At 43.8% G+C, this 22,913-nt stretch overlaps 1 pseudogene; it reads right to left on the minus strand.

Annotated features, from left to right (window-relative positions):
- Positions 1–18,584: 18,584 nt before the first annotated feature.
- On the minus strand, positions 18,585–22,834 carry LOC115199663 (F-box/WD repeat-containing protein 8-like; annotated as a pseudogene).
- Between the last annotated feature and the right edge of the window lie 79 nt (positions 22,835–22,913).

Here is a 22,913-nt window from a genome sequence, read left to right on the forward strand (position 1 = left end):
ACTTTCAATTTTTTACTTAAGACTTATTTCTCTTAAAACTTCTTAAAGCATTGTTGGTTAAGGGCTTGTAAGTAAGCATTTCACCGTAAGGTCTACACCTGTTGTATTCGGCGCATGTGACAAAGAAAATTTGATTTGATTTTGATTAGATGTTTGATTTAACCAGGATATCAGAACAATGCAGTCACACATCACATACAGTATATAGTGTCCAGAGGCCCACAACCAGTGTATAAAAGTCCTGGTTGTAGATTGGGTACGTGGGTCAGTAGGAAGGGTGAGAGCAAGACAGGATGTCATGGGGAACGTCCAGGATGATGTTGTAACCAGATGACTCTACGTAGTGAGACCTGCAGATGGGCAGAACATGGTCCTGGGAGGAAGAGTCTTCAGAGAAGTCCTAGTGGCAGATCACTCCCTTGTGTCTAATGTGGACAGAGAGAATGAGGTGAGTTAAACAACAGACACTACTCTCTGTCCCCTGTGTCGTGTGGACAGAGAGAATGAGCCAATGCTCTCTGCATAATGTTCTCTGTAGAATAAAGTAGAGGAGCGCTAAGCCCAAAGCTTATAAGTATGAGAAGTATTTTCTTGTGCAAGGATCTGTATTGGGATAGGACAGCCTGAGGAAGTACTTAGAACCGGGGTATGCCATGTTTATGAATAGCATTAGCATCAAACAGCCTTCAGGGTTTAGAGTGTTAGCGGGAGTCAGTGGTAGAGGGGTGAGGGAGGGTCTGTGCGTTATCAGTCACCTGCAGTAGGCTGTGAGGTCGTCGTCTGTGATGCAGGCCCCTCGTGGAGACTTTTGTCTGGGATGTTGGTTGTCACCAGGGAGCTGGTGTTGAACCAGACGTGTCTGACTGGGTGCCTGAAAATAGACAGGAAGGAGAAACAACAAACACAATTTTTTACAATTAAATGTTTTTTTATATATTTTTCACACAAACCCAAATACACACAAACCTAAACACACACAAACCCAAACACACACAAACCCAAACACACACAAACCCAAACACACACAAACCCAAACACACACAAACCCAAACACACACAAACCCAAACACACACAAACCCAAACACATTCACTAAGGAACTGAGAATTGATCAATCAATACTGATGCACCTGTTGGTTTGCTGCCAATGTCAGCCTGATAGGTCAATGTTGCATATTGCTGAATATTTATAAAATGTATACAAGTGACAGGAACCGCAAGACACATAAATGAGGATATGAATAAGAGCAGAAACAGCATATGTCAGTACTCTACCTGCCTTTAGTGGCACAAACAAATAGGTGTATCGACAGATGCACACTAAACAACCAGGTTGGCTCCCATCCTCGTCTCCCAGACGCAGACCAATCCCTCGCCTCCTCCGCTCACAATCTTCCAATAGTCTGCCTGCACGGAGGTCACGCCCATGTGGTGGGCGTACAGTGATGTCACAGAGGAGCCGGTGCGCAGGTAAAACACCCTCACCCTGAAACGGAACACACAGAGAGGAAGTTGTAATTTCATCTTTACTAGGTGACCAGAGCAATTGTGGTGTCTGAGAACAATTCATTACAGAGGGAACTAACAGAGAAGCAGTGAGAGATGATCAGAGAAGATACACACCAACAAAGACAGGTAGAAACAGCAAGAGCAGGTGGCATTGAGAGGTTTTCATCTGCTTCTGCCCTCATGTAAACCAACATGTCATTACTATAGCCACCAATAACACTAATTCACTCAAAGCTACAAATATTTTAGGTGTTCTGAACTGATTAAACATGATCTCTGTCCCAAATCCCACCCTATTCCCTATATAGTGCACTTCTTTTGGCCAGAGCCATATGGGGCTCTGGTCAAAAGTAGTGGACTATATAGGGAATAGGGTGCCATTTTGGGCCACGTTATGGCAGTGCTGTAGCATTAATGAAACTAAGAGGAAGATTCTTGGGTCTGGTTTGAAGAGCCACACATGCCCCATGGACCTCAGCTCCATCTGTTCATCACCGCTTTAGTTTATTGGGTCCCCAGCAGCAGCCAGAGGATGAGTGCATTCTAAAAGCTTTCCAAAAGTTCATACACCAAATCTAATTTATTTGGGGGTGAACAGACTAAATTTCCGCTTCAAGAAATTAAACGAATCAGGGTTGCATAGCTAAATGGGCATTAGTATTGTAACTAAGACGTATGGCGAGACATGGTCTGTGTCCCAACAGGCACCCTATTCTCTACCTAGTACACTACTTTTGTCAAGAGCCCTATGGGCCTTGGTCAAAAGTAGTGCACTATATAGGGAATAGGGTGCAATTTAAGATGCATCCATGGTCGTGGCTGCTGAGTGGTGTTGTTTCAGGGGATTAAAAGTTACTGTCTGGCAGTCTGTTTGAACTGTGCCCCTGTCTTCCCTAAGCTGCCAGTCAACACGCTACTCCACATTAATCATCCCGATCCTTGTTTCTACTAGAAAACACAGCAATGTGAGAGTGGGCCTGCACAAACCAGATTGGGATTACATCATCGTAACGTGGACACTCAAATACTGTACCATGTTATCTTAACAGTTGAGGTCAATAAAGGTATGTTGAAAACTAGACTAACTATTTGATGTTTTAACACATAGTGCAGAGTCAGACTGCCATGAAACAGAAATCCTACTAGAGGAGACATTGTAGACAGGCTATTTTTCTACTGGCACATGACCACTGGGCACGACCTTGGCTCTCTCTCCCTCTCCCCATCTGTGGCCTGGGCAGTTATGATCAGGCAGTATTCCAGACAGCCCCAGTCTAATCAGGACCCTCATTTGCTCCCTGGAAACTCCAGAAAAAGAGTGAGAGAGCAATCAATTTGGAGAGGAGGAAGACGTGCATTAGGCCCTGGCCTTTGGCCACCCTGATGGACAGCCAGAACAGACTCCAGCCCCTAGCCTCCCACAGCTAGAACAGACTCCAGCCCCCCACAGCCAGAACAGACTCCAGCCCCTAGCCTCCCACAGCCAGAACAGACTCCAGCCCCTAGCCTCCAACAGCTAGAACAGACTCCAGCCCCCCACAGCTAGAACAGACTCTAGCCCCTAGACCCCCACAGCCAGAACAGACTCCAGCCCCTAGCCTCCCACAGCTAGAACAGACTCCAGCCCCCCACAGCCAGAACAGACTCCAGCCCCCCACAACTAGAACAGACTCCAGCCCCCCACAGCTAGAACAGACTCCAGCCCCTAGACCCCCACAGCCAGAACAGACTCCAGCCCCCCACAGCTAGAACAGACTCCAGCCCCCCTCAGCTAGAACAGACTCTAGCCCCTAGACCCCCACAGCCAGAACAGACTCCAGCCCCCCACAGCCAGAACAGACTCCAGCCCCTAGACCCCCACAGCCAGAACAGACTGCAGCCCCCAGCCCCCCACAGCCAGAACAGACTCCAGCCCCCACACAGCCAGAACAGACTGCAGCCCCCAGCCCCCCACAGCCAGAACAGACTCCAGCCCCCACACAGCCAGAACAGACTGCAGCCCCCAGCCCCCCACAGCCAGAACAGACTCCAGCCCCCCACAGCCAGAACAGACTCCAGCCCCACACAGCCAGAACAGACTGCGGCCCCCAGCCCCCCACAGCCAGAACAGACTCCAGCCCCCACACAGCCAGAACAGACTGCAGCCCCCAGCCCCCCACAGCCAGAACAGACTCCAGCCCCCCACAGCCAGAACAGACTCCAGCCCCCCACAGACAGAACAGACATCAGACTGACTACATACAATGCTACTACATCAGAGAGACTGACTACATACAAGACTACTACATCAGAGAGACTGACTACATACAAGACTACTACATCAGAGAGACTGACTACATACAAGACTACTACATCAGATAAACTGACTACATACAACACTACATCAGAGATACTGACTACATACAAGACTACAACATCAGAGATACTGACTACATACAAGACTACTACATCAGAGACTGACTACATACAACACTACATCAGAGATACTGACTACATACAAGACTACTACATCAGAGACTGACTACATACAAGACTACATCAGAGATACTGACTACATACAAGACTACTACATCAGAGACTGACTACATACAAGACTACTACATCAGAGACTGACTACATACAACACTACATCAGAGATACTGACTACATACAAGACTACTACATCAGAGACTGACTACATACAAGACTACTACATCAGAGAGACTGACTACATACAATGCTACAACATCAGAGACTGACTACATACAAGACTACTACATCAGATAAACTGACTACATACAACACTACATCAGAGATACTGACTACATACAAGACTACTACATCAGAGACTAACTACATACAAGACTACTACATCAGAGAGACTGACTACATACAAGACTACTACATCAGAGAGACTGACTACATACAAGACTACTACATCAGAGAGACTGACTACATACAAGACTACTACATCAGAGACTGACTACATACAAGACTACTACATCAGAGACTGACTACATACAACACTACATCAGAGATACTGACTACATACAAGACAACATAAGGCAGAGGGACAAAATGAAGTCTTCTACTTTGGCTGTTGTTGCAGGTGAGCTGGGGGTCCCACCTTTAAAAGACTGGCTATGCACAACGAGACATAGAGTTGCCTGGGCTCTGTCTGCTTTAGTCTGTCTACTTATTGCCTGATGAATTTGGTAGGAAAGTCATGGCAGGAGTTTGATTGGTAAGGATTCTGCCCAAAATGTTTTCTTTATTTTACCTGCCAACTCCTGCACCGCTGTCAGGGACAAGTGCAGATGAAAATGGCTCTTTTTCTGTCTTTCTTTCCCCCATTCTGAGAGCCAGGTTGCAGATGCAGTGTGTGTGTGTTTTAGCGGCTGAATGGCGAGGCCACAGCACAGCAGTGTGAAGGCTGCCAGAATCTGCATCCCTCACAAATACCCCCAGGCTGTAACACTCTGCTGATCCACGTAGCTCCCTCTTAGAAAATCTCTCTTAGTTTTTGCCTGATTTCATTTAGGTTTTCTCTGTTTAGTTTTTCCAGGTTTCCGTTTTCTCCTGTTTTTTCAGGTATTCGCTCTCAAAATCAGATTTTTTTTATTATAGAAAAACAACTAAATTGGTTGTAAGTCCACAGCAATGCTTAAAACACACCAGGAGAGCACTTTTGTGGTCTGGGATTTTTGGGTGTAGTTATTCTTTAATTCCAGCAAGAGGCTGTTGTTTAGCTGTGTTTTTGTAGCATGTGTGATGGTATAGTTTGCAAAACAACTACCCACTGGATTGATGCAAATAATCATGATATCATTCTGCCAGGTATGCATAGACTACTTTGTAGACTACTTTCAATACATTTAGTTGATTTCCTACATATCTCTCTCTCGGCAACCCAGTCACGGTGCGAAGAAAATTGCTTTTCTTTTTCCAAACACAAAATCCTCCCTCCTGCAAGTATGCTGTTAGTATCTCCACATTCCAATGTTCCTAATCAGTTGTGATTGTGTGTTGAGGAATATTGTGTTGTGATAAACAGGTTTGTTTCTGACTAGAGCCCAGCAGGTGAACCCAAGGGAGCCACTGGATCTAATCTGGTACTACTGTGGTGCTAAAATCTGACAGGCAAAAGAATGTGCCAGTGTGTGTGTGTGTGTGTGTGTGTGTGTGTGTGTGTGTGTGTACACTCAGCAGGTGTAATGACACATTGGGTCCCATACCTCCTGTCTTTGTTTCCACACACCATCAGGTGAGGGGGGCTGTCTCTTAGGTTGACACAGGATACGTCTCCTGCTGAGTTTCCCAGAGACACCTCAGACTAGCCTGTCTATAGACTGTATATCTGGATCTGTACAAAATACTACAGAGAGAGTTAGACTCCTTCACTGGCTACTAAAAATGATTCTGCACCTGAATATAAACAGAGGTAACACACAGAAACAGAGTTATTTGGCGATGGAAACTGTTGCTACAGCCACAACAGCATGAGTTAGATAACACCTGGATTTGAGCAGATTGAGCAGAGTGGAAAACGTCCTCTACATCTAGCAGCAGCACGAGACATGAAGCAGTGAAGACAGACGTTGATCCTCACAACTTTCTAGTCTCACACACACCGTCTCTGTCTGTCTGAGCTCCGAGACTCATTACAACACTTTCCATTGCCTACGCTTTTACACAGGAATTCATCTCTGTGCTGTTAACAAGCAGGCAGCAGACCATGCTTTGTAACTGACATGAAGGGGCATTAACAGAATCTAAATGAAATAAAATGGTTGTCAGTAATTATAAACACTACATTTTCTTGGCAAAAAGGGCTATGAATACAGTATTGTAAAGCTTAAATAACAAAAAGGTTTGAATATGATAGGAAGGACATTGACCCACAAGCATATCAATATTAATTCAAAGAGAATGATTAATCGTGTTCCCTCCAGCTCCATAACAAAAGCCTTTTAAAATGTTATTTAAATGATGTAATCTGGCTGCGTTATAATTGGTCAATTAGTGGCTGGAGCGGTTCTCTTTTCAAAACAACACTAAACAAACTAGCCAACCTTCAGACAGAATGGGGAATGATAGATAAAGACATTAAACAAAGGATGAGAGAAAAGAGAAGAGGGGGAAGAGAAGAGAAGAGAGAGACAGTGTGTAGGAGAGAGAGAGAGAGAGAGAGAGAGAGAGAGAGAGAGAGAGAGAGGAGAGGGAGCAAGCAGAATGATGTAAGGCTTGAGAAGATGCCAATTGTTTTGTGTCTCCTATTTAGGCCAGGCAGCCTTAATGTGAGCTAGCCCCAAGCGGAGCAAGCCAAAATCACACACAGGACACACACACACACACACACACACACACACACACACACACACACAGGACTTTGAAATGACAGCTTGATGGGATTCGGGAAGGGGCCTAGGAGGAAAGGAGAGGAGAGGGGGAAGGAGAAGAGAGGGGAGAGGGAATGAGAGGAAAGGGAAGGAGGGAGAGGGAAGGAGAGGAGAGGGAAGGAGAGGAGAGAGGGAAGGAGAGGGGAGAGGGGAGGAGAGCGAGAAGGAGGGGAGAGAGGGAAGGAAGAGGGAAGGAGGGGAGAGGGAGGGAGAGAGAGAGCAGAGGGGGATGAGAGGAAGGAGACGTGGGGGGGAGAGGAGAGGGGAGATGAGAGGGAAGAAGAGAGGAGAGGGAAGAAGAGAGGAGAGGGAAGGAGAGGGGAGAGGGAGAGGAGATGGAAACAGAGGAGAGATGAGAGAGAAGGAGAGGAGAGGGAGGGAGAGAGAAAGCAGAGGGGGGATGAGAGGAAGGAGAGGTGGGGGGAGAGGAGAGGGGAGGAGAGAGGAGAGGGAAGGAGAGAGGAGAGGGAAGGAGAGGGAAGGAGACAGGCGTGGATGAGAGGGGGCTGTCTGCTTGTCTTTTTTTCGATGAATCATCTCAGTTTTGGGGGAGGGGATTTGATTAAAAAGCAGCCCAAACCAGCTATTATGTGGAGGAGATGTCAGCGAAAGGGAGTATAGACGCAGTTTGACATTAATATGGAAACAGTTTAGGGAGCACCTCAGCATGCTTTGATGAAAGGCCTCATGGCTTTGGCTACAGCAGAGTCATCGTGTTAATGTGGCTGCTGGATTCCTGGAGGGATAGTTTAAACAAAAATAAAATGATAAATCTATCATTTGTCCTAAATCGCTCCCTTCACGAGTTCCTTTGTTAAGTAAATGAAGACGAATGTCCCTAAATGATTGTCAAATTATGCAGTCAGTTGAGTTCATGTTGCATTGTTTTTACACTTGACTTTCAGATGTCAGGTAGGTTAATGCATTTAAAAACAAGTAGAACTAACTTATAGATCCAATGTGAACAAACATTGGCATGAATACAGTATATCAAGCTCACAGAGTTTGAAGACACACATTCAAAGCAACTGTCAGAAGTTAGTACCATTGATCCTAAACGACGAAAGGATCCTAATGGAACACGCCACACTTTTCACTAAACAAATCTATGTCATGGATGTGTTGTGTGTAACCTATGGGGGTGGCGGGTAAAGGGTACAGAGTAACAGGGTAACAGCGTACAGAGTAACAAGGTAACAGGGTAACAGGAGCACTTAGCAGATGTCTAGACCCCCAAGTCCACTGGCTGGGGAGGGGAGAGAGGGAAGGGAGGAATTGTCCTGGGGAAGGGAAGGAGGGTGCAGGTCCAGAGGAGAGGGAGACTGACTGTTTTGCTGACTCTGGCCGACTTGCACATACACCAAACAGACAGGCCAATAGACAAAGACATGAATAAGACAGATAAATACATGAGACATGTAGACACTTAGCAACATACCGTACACATGAGCAAACAGACAGACAGACAGACAGACAGACAGAGAGACAGACACAGACAGACAGACAGACAGACAGACAGACAGACAGACAGACAGACAGACAGACAGACAGACAGACAGACAGACAGACTCATTACAAAGACCATTCATGTCATAATACCTCTAAAACATGTAGCTGGAAAAGCAACAAGTCCTAGTGATGACTCAACTCCTCGGTGTGAAGAGAAAACGTCTGGATGCCACCTCCATTCTTTTCACAGTTTTTAATTAGGCATATGTCTTCTCATGAAATAACACATAACACATTCTGCCTCAGAGTCTGTTGGCAATTCTTATTTCCCACTTCGCAGAAGGAACATGCTGTCAGAAACACTATGAAACCGATAGACTTGTTAAAGCTGATTAAAAGCTGTAATTCTTCAGTTTAATTAGTGAAGCGAAAACGTGCTAATCATGAATTGGCATAATTTAGAGAAGATGAGCTAGCTAGGTCTATAGTGGAGAGGATGAAACAAACGAAAACTCAATGCTCGATTTAATTCATGATCACTACCATATCAAATATTATCCAATCAGTAGTGTTGTCTTAGAATAATTCATATGGAAAAAGGAGGCCTAAGCGGCAGTATTTTGGACAGGACGTGAGACATCAACATGTATGCCTAGTCAGATTGAAGACCTGTGGAGCTGGTAGGCTACAGTGGCAGGAAAAAGTATGTGAACCCTTTGGAATTACCTGGATTTCTGCAGAAATTGGTCATCAAATTTTATCTGATCTTCATCTAAGTCACAACAATAGATAAACATAGTGTGCTTAAACTAATAACACACAAATTATTGTGTTTGTCTTGTCTATATTGAATACATCATTTAAACATTCACAGTGTAGGTTGGAAAAAGTATGTGAACCCCAAGGCTAATGACTTCTCCAAAAGATAATTAGAGTCAGGAGTCAGTTAACCTGGACTCCAATCACTTAGACGAGATTGGAGATGTTGGTTAGAGCTGCCTTGCCCTCTAAAAAACACTCACAAAATTTGAGTTTGCTATTCACAAGAAGCATTGCCTGATGTGAACCATGCCTCGAACAAAAGAGATCTCAGAAGACCTAAGATTAAGAATTGTTGACTTGCATTAAGCTAGAAAGGGTTACAAAAGTATCTCTAAAAGCCTTGATGTTCATCAGTCCACGGTAAGACAAATTGTCTATAAATGGAGGAAGTTCAGCACTGTTGCTACTCTCCCTAGGAGTGGACGTCCTGCAAAGATGCAAGAGCACAGCGCAGAATGCTCAATGAGGTTAAGAAGACTGTCAAGTGTTAATCCTAGAGTGTCAGCTAAAGACTTAAAGAAATCTCTGGAACATGCTAACATCTCTGTTGACGAGTCTACGATACGTAAAACACTAAACAACAATGGTGTTCATGAGAGGACACCATGGAAGAAGCTATTGCTGTCCAACAAAAAACATTGCTGCACGTCTGAAGTTTGCAAAAGTGCACCTGGATGTTCCACATAGCTACTGGCATAACATTCTGTGGACAGATGAAACTACAGTTGAGTTGTTTGGAAAGAACACAGAACACTTTGTGTGGAGAAAAAAGGCACAGCACACCAACATCAAAACCACATCCCAACTGTAAAGTATGGTGGAGGGAGCTTCATGGTTTTGGGATGCTTTGCTGCCTCAGAGCCTGGACAGCTTGCTATCATTGACGGAAAAATGAATTCCCAAGTTTATTAAGACATTTTGCAGGAGAATGTTAGGCTATCTGTCCGCCAAATGAAGCTCAACAGAAGGTGGGTGATGCAACAGGACAACAACCCAAAACACAGAAGTAAATCAACAACAGAATGGCTTCAACAGAAGAAAATATGCCTTTCTGGAGTGGCCCAGTCAGAGTCCTGACCTCAACCCGATTGAGATGCTGTGGCATGACCTCAAGAGAGCGGTTCACACCAGACATCCCAAGAATATTGCTCAACTGAAACAGTTTAGTAAAGAGGAATGGTCCAAAATTCCTCCTGACCGTTGTGCAGGTCTGATCCACAACTACAGAAAACGTTGAGGTTATTGCTGCCAAAGGAGGGTCAACCAGGTATTAAACCCAAGGGTTCACATACTTTTTCCAACCTGCACTGTGAATGTTTACAAGGTGTGTTCAATAAAGACATGAAAACATAATAATTGTTTGTGTGTTATTAGTTTAAGCAGACTGTGTCTATTGTTGTGACCTAGATCAGATCACATTTTATGACCAATTTATGCAGAAATCCAGGTATTTCCAAAGGGTTCACATACTTTTTCTTGCCACTGTATGACATCTCTCTTGATTTTACAAGATTTTTAAAAATCCTTTAGCTGTAACCTTGAGAGGATGCACTGCAGCAAAGTTATCCCTCAAACTTTCTCCTAGGCCCAATCTGTGGCGCTTTAGTTAAAATATAACATCATCAGGAATGAGAACATTGTAATGATGTCAGTGGGATAGCTCTGCCAAAGAAATGTCTAACCAACAGAGAGAGGCTCCATTTAGGTCCGGTCCCTAGTCACTCGACTAATTACTTAAGTACCAGCATCTGTGCCTAACAAAACATTAAACTTTTAGAGAGAGACAGGCTAAGGTGTTTAAATAAGTGGGTTTTTCAAACAGGTTTTTTTTTCACAAAACTACATCTTGCAAATATTTATCTTGAAATACACTGAAATGCATGACACTGATTTACAACTAAAGCCCAAATTAGATCCTCAAATTGGAGCTCAGGTGCATCCTGTTTCCATTGATCATCCTAGAGATGTTTCTACAACTTGATTGCAATCCACCTGTGGTAAATTCAATTGATTGGACATGATTTGGAAAGGCACACACCTGTCTATATAAGGTTCCACAGTTGACAGTGCATGTCAGAGCAAAAACCAAGCCATGAGGTCGAAGGAATTGTCCGTAGAGCTCCGAGACAGTATTGCGTCAAGGCACAGATCTGGGGAAGGTTACCAAAAAATGTCCACTGCAAAATGTTTGCTGCCTTGAAGGTACCCAAGAACACAGTGGCCTCCATCATTCTTAAATGGAAGAAGTTTGGAACCATCATCGCCAAACTGAGAAATCAGGAGGAGACCAAGAGCCCAATGGTCACTGTGACAGAGCTCCAGAGTTCCTCTGTGGAGATGGAAGAACCATCCAGAAGGACAACCATCTCTGCAGCAATCCACCAATCAGGCCTTTATGGTCGAGAGGCCAGACGGAAGTCACTCCTCAGTAAAAGGCACATAACAGCCCGCTTGAAGTTTGCCAAAAGACACCTAAAGGACTCTCAGACCATGAGAAACAAGATTCTCTGGTCTGATGAAACCAAGATTAAACTCTTTGGACTGAATGCGAAGCGTCACGTCTGGAGGAAACCAGGCAGGGACAGAGACTAGTCAGGATCGAGGGAAAGATGAACTGAGCTAAGTACAGAGAGATCCTTGATAAAAACCTGCTCCAGAGCACTCCGGACCTTAGACTGGGGCGAAGGTTCACCTTCCTACAGGACAACAACCCTAAGCACACAGCCAAGACAACGCAGGAGTGCCTTCGGGACAAGTCTCTGAGCCCGGACTTGAACCTGATGGAACATCTCTGGAGAGACCTGAAAATAGCTGTGCAGTGACGCTCTGGTTCTGAATACTTATATAAATGTGATATTTCAGTTTTTTTTTAATTATAAATTAGCAAACATTTTTAAAAACCTCTTTTTGCTTTGTCATTATGGGGTATTGTGTATAGATTGATGAGGGGGAAAAAAACAATGGAATCAATTTTAGAATAAGGCTGTAACGTAACAAAATGTGGAAAAAGTGAAGGGATCTGAATACTTTCCAAATGCACTGTAGAATATAATATTCTACAAATTAATTTTAGGCAACAAAAAAACTGTTGCAAACATTGTCGTGGAAATATTTGGTCAATCATATTTCACAAATACTGGAGCCTGTGAGGTCAAATAGACTTTTTATTACTTCATAATAAAAGCCGAGCTGGTTCATGAATACAACTCCTTCCAGTCTTGGCACACACGTGTAATATACTTGTCCTCCTCACGTCATACTCATAGTAACTCCTCTTAATGGCTCATCACCTCTGGCATTCAGCCACCGTTATCATATTGCCTTCATATTAAGACATGGAACCTGTAGAGTCACAGAAATAGTTTCATGCATGTAGGACCATAGCAACAGACCTTGGCACTCTACAGGAATAACCAATACATGTCATCTTGCTAACTCTTCTGAAAGGGACACCCCTGTTCTGGAAAAGACCCAAGAGGTGTAACCATAGTTGGCCATAACAATTACAAGAATAACCGACAGGTGCATATCTAATGGTGTCCAAGGACCTAGAGCACATACAGAATACTAGATTTTGCTGACACCTTCTGAAATAAATAATTGCCACATATGTACTGGAAAATTCACAATAACATACACAACATTGTTTCACATTCTTTAATAACAGACTCATTAACACAAACACACAATAGGCTACAGCTCGCTTCACAGCTGTGGGGAACTCAACGTATTGTAGTACTGTGTGTGGAGGGCTCTGTACGCAGCATTGTACCTTTGCTGTTGCGTTTTTCTCGAGAAAAAAAGCCACATAAACTCAGTCTCCTGTAATATGCAGAGGGCTAAATGAAGGTACCAGCTTCAGTTAGGAGCAGGGCCCTTTGATACACCACAATAATACAGTATACACAAATAGCAGATACTTTGGGAAATAGACTCAACATGTTTAGTGTGTGTTTGTGTGCGTGTGCATGTGTGTGTGGATCAAGAGTAAAGAGTAAACTAAATACTACAGTAATTAGGAACAAGGCCCAGTAGGAGTAGTTCAGGTATTTCTATACCCATGGCCCCATTTCTGTCCCAGATTCCCCAGACTGGGGTGCACCTCCCTGTTGGGGTTCAAGAGACTGTTAATAGACAATGATGGGTACATTGCCACTCAGACTCAGATTAGTGTATTGCCACAGACCCAGATTAGTGCATTGCTACTCAGACTCAGATTAGTGTATTGCTACTCAGACTCAGATTAGTATATTGCCACTCAGACTCAGATTAGTGTATTACTACTCAGACTCAGATTAGTGTATTGCTACTCAGACTCAGATTAGTGTATTTCTACCCAGACTCAGATTAGTGCATTGCTACTCAGACTCAGATTAGTGCATTGCTACTCAGACTCAGATTAGTATATTGCTACTCAGACTCAGATTAGTATATTGCTACTCAGACTCAGATTAGTGTATTGCTACTCAGACTCAGATTACTGCATTGCTACTCAGACTGAAATTACAGCATTGCTACTCAGACTCATACTCTCATGAGTATATTGCTACTCAAACTCAGATTAGTGTATTGCTACTCAGACTCAGATTAGTATATTGCCACTCAGACTCAGATTAGTGTATTACTACTCAGACTCAGATTAGTGTATTGCTACTCAGACTCAGATTAGTGTATTTCTACCCAGACTCAGATTAGTGCATTGCTACTCAGACTCAGATTAGTGCATTGCTACTCAGACTCAGATTAGTATATTGCTACTCAGACTCAGATTAGTATATTGCTACTCAGACTCAGATTAGTGTATTGCTACTCAGACTCAGATTACTGCATTGCTACTCAGACTGAAATTACAGCATTGCTACTCAGACTCATACTCTCATGAGTATATTGCTACTCAAACTCAGATTAGTGTATTGCTACTCAAACTCAGATGGGTATATTGCTACTCAGACTCAGATTAGTGTATTGCTACTCAGACTCAGATTAGTGCATTGCTACTCAGACTCACGCTCAGATTAGTGTATTGCTACTCACTCAGATTAGTGTATTGCCACAGACCCAGATTAGTGCATTGCTACTCAGACTCAGATTAGTGTATTGCTACTCAGACTCAGATTAGTGCATTGCTACTCAGACCCAGATTAGTGTATTGCTACTCAGACTCAGATTAGTGCATTGCTACTCAGACTCAGATTAGTGCATTGCTACTCAGACTCAGATTAGTGTATTGCTACTCAGACTCAGATTAGTGTATTGCTACTCAGACTCAGATTAGTATATTGCTACTCAGACTCAGATTAGTATATTGCTACTCAGACTCAGATTAGTGTATTGCTACTCAGACTCAGATTAGTGTATTTCTACTCAGACTCAGATTAGTATATTGCCACAGACCCAGATTAGTGCATTGCTACTCAGACTAAGATTACTGCATTACTACTCAGACTCAGATTAGTGTATTGCTACTCAGACTCAAATTAGTGCATTGCTACTCAGACTCAAACTCGGATGGGTGTTTTGCTACTCAGACTCAGATTAGTGTATTGCTACTCACTCAGATTAGTGTATTGCTACTCACTCAGATTAGTGTATTGCTACTCAGACTCAGATGGGTGTTTTGCTACTCAGACTCAGATTAGTGCAGAAAAATAATGGTTTGGGCTTCAGTATTGGCTTAGTGCTTAGCTTTGGCATACCTACCTTAATGTAATCCTGTTCCTAACACCAGGTACAGTAGATCAAAAACAACACCGGGGTTGTATTCATTAGAAACCCTCATTGTCTGTCATGTTTCAATGAATGCCCTAATCAATACGACCCTGTCAAAAGACTGTAATCAATTCAATGTTGATTCACCTACCTTGCCTCCATCGTTCATGGCCCAGCCACAGCTCTTGACCCCCAGGGCAGTGTGTGTCACTGAGGCGTCCAGACAGGTGATTGGGAGGCCGTAGACGGTATGGAGCACCGGGGGCTCCAGGTACTCAGGGGCCAGCAGGTACACTGTCTCCCCAGCAGAGAGGGCCACCAGGGGGCCACTGTCTACTCCTCTCCCCCCAGCCCCTAGCACTAAGACCATAGACTCCTCCTGTGACCAGAGCCTCTGTTAGGAAAGTTATAACTTTATTCAGCCTGCTGATTAGACTTCTCACTCCATGTGACAGTAAAGTACCTCACATATGAAAAGTCCAGTTGCACTGCTAATGAACTAATATGGTACAATGGATTGACCATGGATTGACTGTGACAGATAGAGGAATTAAAATATGAGAAATCACAACAGCAGACTGGATCAATGTAGACACCCTATCATTGCATCAGGGGATTCTATCATAATCCTCATTAAAATGATCAAGCTGAGAGAGAGAGAGACAGACAGAGAAAGAGAGAGAGCCAGAGAGAGACCGAGAGGGAGAAAGAAAGAGTGAGAGAGTGAGAGAGAGAAAGAAAGAGAGACAATGAAATCATGTTTCCCATGCCAATAAAGCCTTTTGAATTGAAATTGAATTGAGAGAGAGACTCACAGGTTTGGGCAGCGTGGCCTGGCAGAGGGTCCTCCAGTAGCCCGTCATCAGGCTGGTCCAGCCGGATGTCTAGCCCAGCAGCAGTACCTAAGGTGGGCCTCTCCAGGCTCAGAGCCAGGGTGTGGACCCTCCCAGGGATCTGGAACCCTGATCTGTGCTGCAAATCATGTGTGAAACACAAACAAACTCTGGCTGAAACTAATCCTGGACTTGCATGAGTAGCAGGTCCAAGATCCAAGACCAGAGTACCAGATGCAGCAGCACGAGTCACGTGGAACCTTTTTCCCATCTAGCTTGCTAATGTGGAATGTGTGTCTTGCTAATCGCACCCTGAAACTGTTATTTTCAAGTTTTGTGAAAGCAAAATGTTTTCTGTACAATTCCCAGAAAAGGCTAGCCAGTGGAATAGCCAATAAATTGACTAGAGAGTCGAGGACCCCCACTCACCATGGCCATAGGAAGCCACACCAGACGTGACTGATGTGAGGTCTGGGGCTGAGGTCTGCAGTCAAGGGGGCTGGGCCTCAGGAAGGGGGCCTCAGGAAGGAGGCTGCAGAGTCCTAGTGGAGGGTGTCCCACAGTCTCACATACCCTGACGTGTACCTGTGGGGACGGAAAACAACGTTACTCAACACGAGGGATGATATTAACATAAAAGACATTTGAGACATAGTGAATAGAAGCCTAAAACAGTCACTTTTTACGAAGCAGTGTATACTGCTCAAGAGGACCAGGCAGGTATCAGTTATGGCCTACAGTAGCTCTAAGAAGATATAGCTAGCTCATCCTAGCTTTAGACAGTCCTCTCTGTGCACATGCATAGAAACACCAAATGCTTCCCAAGTTTCCCATTTACAGTTTAGTCAATTGGAGACATGCAGAGTGAGGTGGCAGCTGAGTTCCTCACAGTTGGCATGAGAAGAGCCACGAGACAAGCTACCCCAGGTCCACCCCAGCACCAGCTGCCCTGGGCTGCCTCAGACGGACAGAGCTCCTCTCCGGTGCTGGAACCTGGATGTGGGTCAGGACTGGTGCTGGGTTGGGCTGTTGGAGAGAGCTGCAGACAGAGATAACCACAGAGAGTAGCACCAAAGGGCTGCCAGATAAACCCTTTCAGCTAGTTTGCTACCAATGACACTGTGGCACAAACAAGATCGTAAGATAGCTAGCTCCAACTCCCCAATTTACATGCTACAATCACTTAAACCACTTCAGCTAGCTACTGTACCAAGCACTTCACTGAGCATCGGTCTCCCAGCATGAGGAAATGGGACAGACAGACAGACAGACAGACAGACAGGCAGGCAGGCAGGCAGGCAGGCAGGCAGGCAGGCAGGCAGGCAGGCCGGCAGGCAGGCAGGCAGGCAGGCAGGCAGGCAGGCAGGCAGACAGACAGACAGACAGACAGACAGACAGACAGACAGACAGACAGACAGACAGACAGACAGACAGACAGACAGACAGACAGACAGACAGGAGGCTAAAACACTCCATCTGACATCTCAGGGTTTGTCAGGAAGGTAACAACACTCAACTTAATTAGTGCATCGTCCTTCCGCCAAGAATCAACAGGAGATATTCATGCCTTTCCCTCTTCCAAGCCATGAAACGTTTGATGTATCAATTTTAGGCAAGATCAGAGCACAACCTGCAGTTCTGCTTCCTCAGTGCATCTACAAGATACTGTATGAAAGTGAGAGAAATATTTGATCAGTTTGCCTCGAAAAACCATCCGAAAAGAAAAATGTCAACTAAAACTCAACCCTGGTTATACAAGGATCTCATAGTGATGCATAGTATCTTAGAATATTCAGTGATCCAAATCCAATTAAGTCAAATATTATTTGTCCACATACGCCGAATACAACTAGTGTATACTTTACCGTGAAATGCTTGCTTACGAGCCCTTCCCAAAAATGCAGATTTTCAAAATCATAAAATAGTAACACAAGGAATAAAATACAGAAGAATGGAGGGATACAGGGAGTACCAGTACCAGATCAATGTGGAGTTAAATACAGGGAGTACCACTACCAGATCAATGTGGAGTTAAATACAGGGAGTACCAGTACCAGATCAATGTGGAGTTAAATACAGGGAGTACCAGTACCAGATCAATGTGAAGCTATATACAGGGAGTACCAGTACCAGATCAATGTGGAGTTAAATACAGGGAATACCACTACCAGATCAATGTGGAGTTAAATACAGGGAGTACCAGTACCAGATCAATGTGGAGTTAAATACAGGGAGTACCAGTACCAGATCAATGTGGAGTTAAATACAGGGAATACCACTACCAGATCAATGTGCATGTGTACGAGGTATTTGAGGTAGACATGTACATTAAGGCAGGGTAAAGTGACTAGGCATCAGGATAGATAATAATAAGGTATTTGAGGTAGATATGTACATGAAGACAGGGTAAAGTGACAAGGCATCAGGATAGATAATAATAAGAGTAAAATAAAGAACAGAGTCGCAGCAGCAAATGATGTTTAACAAGGCGCAATTGTTAATTGAAATGCATTCCAGGTGACTACCTCATGAAGCTGGTTGAGAGAATGCCAAGAGTATGCAAAACTGTCATCATGGCAAAGGGTGGCTACTTTGAAGAATCTCAAATATAAAATATATTTGTTTAACCCTTTTTGGTTACTACATGATTCCATATGTGTTATTTCACAGTTTTGATGTCTTCACTATTATGCTACAATGTAGAAAATAGTAAAAATAAAGAAAAACCCTTGAATGAGTAGGTGTGTCCAAACTTTTCACTGGTATTGTATGTGACTGTGTGTGGGTTTGGGTTTTGGGTGGGAGTGTCAATGTAGTGTGTGTGGGTGATTGTGTATATAGTGTGTATATATAGTTCACTGAGTGTGCGTAGATAGAGTCAGTGCAGAGTTTTTTCGAGCCTTCCTCTGGCACCGCCTGATATAGAGGTCCTGGATGGCACGGAACTCGGCCCCAGCGATGTGCTAGGCTGTCCACATCACCCTCTGTAGCACTTTGCGGTCAAGGGTGGTGCACTTACCATACCAAGCGGTGATGCAGCCAGTAAAGATGCTCTCGATGGTGTAGCTGTAAAACTTTTTTAGGATCCAAGGGCCTATACCAAATATTTTCAGTCTCCTGAGGGGGAATAAATTATATTCTGGGTGAATACAATTTGCTGCAGCAGGCAGCCCTCTGTCTCTGTATGTAGGGAATAGAGTGCCTTTTGGAACCCAGCCAGAGGAGAATTTAATCAGACCACCCCCTGTGGGCCCCAGCCTCCTGATACAACATTTAACAGACTCATTTCAGCAGCTCAAGTCATGCTATCATCCTACTGTACACCGGGCCCAGTCGAATTTAAGTAGCATCCGTAGCTGTAAGGGACATAACATAGAGGCTGAAGTCTATTGTGTTTTCACAACAGGTTGAATTAAAAGAACATGAGAAAAAAAGGAGTTCAAAGACAAGTGGTGGTCTCTTTTAGTACAGAGTCAAAACAGCAGGTCAATGTCTATTGATCTCCCTTCATTGGGTTGGAAATGTGCTGATCAGCACAGCTGCTTGCCCCTTCTGACACTGAAAACAGGTTATATTACTGTATATCTTACATCAGCAACAACATAGCTGTCACAGGAACTGACATCACACAGCACCTTCTCAAAGGTCATACTGCAGTTAGCTGATTGATCCAACACGATTCTAGGAGTAGGAAGACATGCAAGTCGAAATGCTGTTTATCGGCGTCCCTATGCAATTACAATGTTATTACTACAATTAATACTGTATAGTTACACATGTTTAAGTTAATATTGTATTGTTACACAGGTTTAAGTTAATACTGTATCGTTACACAGGTTTAAGGGCAAATTCAGATGAAGTGTTATCTAAAAAAATGCATTGAGTTAAAGTGCCACACACACAGCCAAGCAGTCAGACACACACACCCCTATGAAGCCAAGTCGTCCCCTACCTCCCACTTGGAGCGCACAGTGTTCTCAGAGTTCCTGCAGTCTCATAGTGTGTTCTTCCAACAGGGGGAGTCAGAGACAGCGGTACCGTGGTGATAACCATCCTTCAGACACATCCTAAACGAAAGCACATCGTCCTCCGCCAGGACGGCCCACGCCTTGCTCACCTGTGGAAGCATATTGAGTGATCATCACTAGGTACAACAAAGTAGAACGGTGTACTTATACTACACATCTTGCTGACCTGAAGAGGACATTGAAGGGGACATGTTGGATAGTGGTCATCATCACTTACTAGGGCCTACGTCACATTAGGGTTGCACAAAACAGGGGTCATGTTCAGGTGTAGTTATATGACTGACGGGTTTGATCATGATCTTAGTTTACCTGAGCACATCATCCCAACTCTGTCCGGCTGAGATATTGGAAGATATTCAGGGCTAACTCATAGGGCGACTCGACGTCAAAGAAGGGAATGTCATTTATCTCATTCTGCAAAAAATAAGTAAATCAGCAATGAAATTGAGTTCCACTTAATGAAGTGGTAGGTAGGCTACCTCTACTGGTAGGATTGTCGTGATCATCCTCAACACCATCTTACCAGGTCTTGAATTAATTGATCCACCAATTTGTTGGCCTTGTTAACTTTCACACTGTGGTATTGTCTCTTCCTTGAATCCTCTCCAACAAGGGACCGGTCCTTCCACCTAGCAAGGCCTCGGCTATCGATACTTTGTGGTTGGTCCTCTTCTCATTCACTGTTCCGCTGTAAAGTTGCAGATGACACATGCTTCTGTCTTCTTTCTGGTCCACCTACGTTTTCACAAAAATTCTTATTTTTAGAGTCCTCCCGACTTGGTTGGCCAAGAGAGTCACCATTGGAGTTCGGTTGCTCGTCGTTTATATGAAATCAAACTGTATTTGTCACATGCACCGAATACAACAAGTCGTGGCCAAAAGTTTTGAGAATGACACAAATATGAATTCCCACAAAGTTTGCTGCTTCAGTGTCTTTAGATATTTTTGTCAGATGTTACTATGGAATACTGAAGTATAATTACAAGCATTTCATAAGTGTCAAAGGCTTTTATTAACAGGTACATGAAATTGATGCAAAGAGTCAATATTTGCAGTGCTGCCCCTTCTTTTTCCAAGACCTCTACAATCCGCCCTGGCATGCTGTCAATTAACTTCTGGCCCACATCCTGACTGATGGCAGCCCATTCTTGCATAATCAATGCTTGGAGTTTGTCAGAATTTGTGAGGTTTTGTTTGTCCAAGTTCTCAATGGGATTAAGGTCTGGGGAGTTTCCTGGCCATGGACCCAAAATATCAATGTTTTGTTCCCTGAGCCACTTAGTTATCACTTTTGCCTTATGGCAAGGTGCTCCATCATGCTGGAAAAGGCATTGTTCATCACCAAACTGTTCATAGATGGTTTGGAGAAGATTCTCTCGGAAGATGTGTTGGTACCATTCTTTATTCATGGCTGTGTTCTTAGGCAAAATTGTGAGTGAGCCCACCCTCTTGGCTGAGAAGCAACCCCACACATGAATGGTCTCAGGATGCTTTACTGTTGGCATGACACAGGACTGATGGTAGCGCCCACCTTGTCTTCTCCGAACAAGCTTTTTTCCGGATGCCCCAAACAATCGGAAAGGGGATTCATCAGAGAAAATGACTTTACCCCAGTCCGCAGCAGTCCAATCCCTGTACCTTTTGCAGAATCTCAGTCTGTCCCTGATGTTTTTCCTGGAGAGAAGTGGCTTTTTTGCTGCCCTTCTTGACACCAGGCCATCCTCCAAAAGTCTTCGCCTCACTGTGCGTGCAGATGCACTCACACCTGCCTGCTGCCATTCCTGAGCAAGCTCTGTACTGGTGGTGCCCCGATCCCGCAGCTGAATCAACTTTAGGAGACGGTCCTGGCGCTTGCTGGACTTTCTTGGGTGCCCTGAAGCCTTCTTCACAGCAATTGAACCGCTCTCCTTGAAGTTCTTGATAATCCGATAAATGGTTGATTTAGGTGCAATCTTACTGGCAGCAATATCCTTGCCTGTGATGCCCTTTTTGTGCAAAGCAATGATGACGGCACGTGTTTCCTTGCAGGTAACCATGGTTGACAAAGGAAGAACAATGATTCCAAGCACCACCCTCCTTTTGAAGCTTCCAGTCTGTTATTCGAACTCAATCAGCATGACAAAGTGATCTCCAGCCTTGTCCTCGTCAACACTAACACCTGTGTTAACGAGAGAATCACTGACATGATGTCAGCTGGTCCTTTTGTGGCAGGGCTGAAATGTAGTAAACATGTTTTGGGGGATTCAGTTAATTTGCATGGCAAAGAGAGACTTTGCAATTAATTGCAATTCATCCTGATCACTCTTCATAACATTCTGGAGTATATGCAAATTGCCATCATACAATCTGAGGCAGCAGACTTTGTGAAAATTAATATTTGTGTCATTCTCAAAACTTTTGGCCACGACTGTACAAGCCCTTAACCAACAATGCAGAACTGTTTTTAAAAGTAAGTAAGAAAATATTTGCAAAAATATATATAAAAAAATATAAAAACGTAAGGAAAAAAGTAACACAATAAAATAACAATAACGAGGCTATATACAGGGGTACCGGTACCGAGTCAATGTGCGGGTATGTTGTTTGTCAGTTATTGCTTCAAACGCTGTGTAAACGCTGCCATATTCTTATTATATTATATTATTTTTAGACAAAGCGGTAGGGTTAACATTTTTGTAGCTAGCCCATCTCAAAACAAAAAACAGTGAAGTCCCCTACCAAAACCTGTCCGACTAGAGACTTTGCTATCAGATTAGTTCCACAAAATGTAATTCCGCATAGTTTATTATGGGCGCATCGGTCTGTAATAGTGGATTGTTTCATATTTTAATTTCAACAAAGAATAACGCGTACAATGAATAAAGTTGAAATGAAAATACACAATTATTAAAGAAAACGGTTTATGATCCCGATTGTGTACTTTCTAGGTACAGTACTCTCAAATGTATTATACTTATTATTTTAAATCCTATGATTATTCAACTAGACCTCTCTTTGACCATTATATCAAACAAAAGCCTCGGCGGATAAAATGAGACGACGGGTTTTTAAGAGTTAATGATTACCTCTCTCTTTTGGGAGAATATGATGTAAACCCCTCACACCATGTGACTCTTTATCATGAATAATATAAGAAAGAGAGAGAGAGAGCAACAACACAGTCCAGATCTGATCCGTACAGTAAAG

Source organism: Salmo trutta, chromosome 9 (genome assembly GCF_901001165.1).
Source record: "Salmo trutta chromosome 9, fSalTru1.1, whole genome shotgun sequence".
NCBI lineage: Eukaryota > Metazoa > Chordata > Actinopteri > Salmoniformes > Salmonidae > Salmo > Salmo trutta.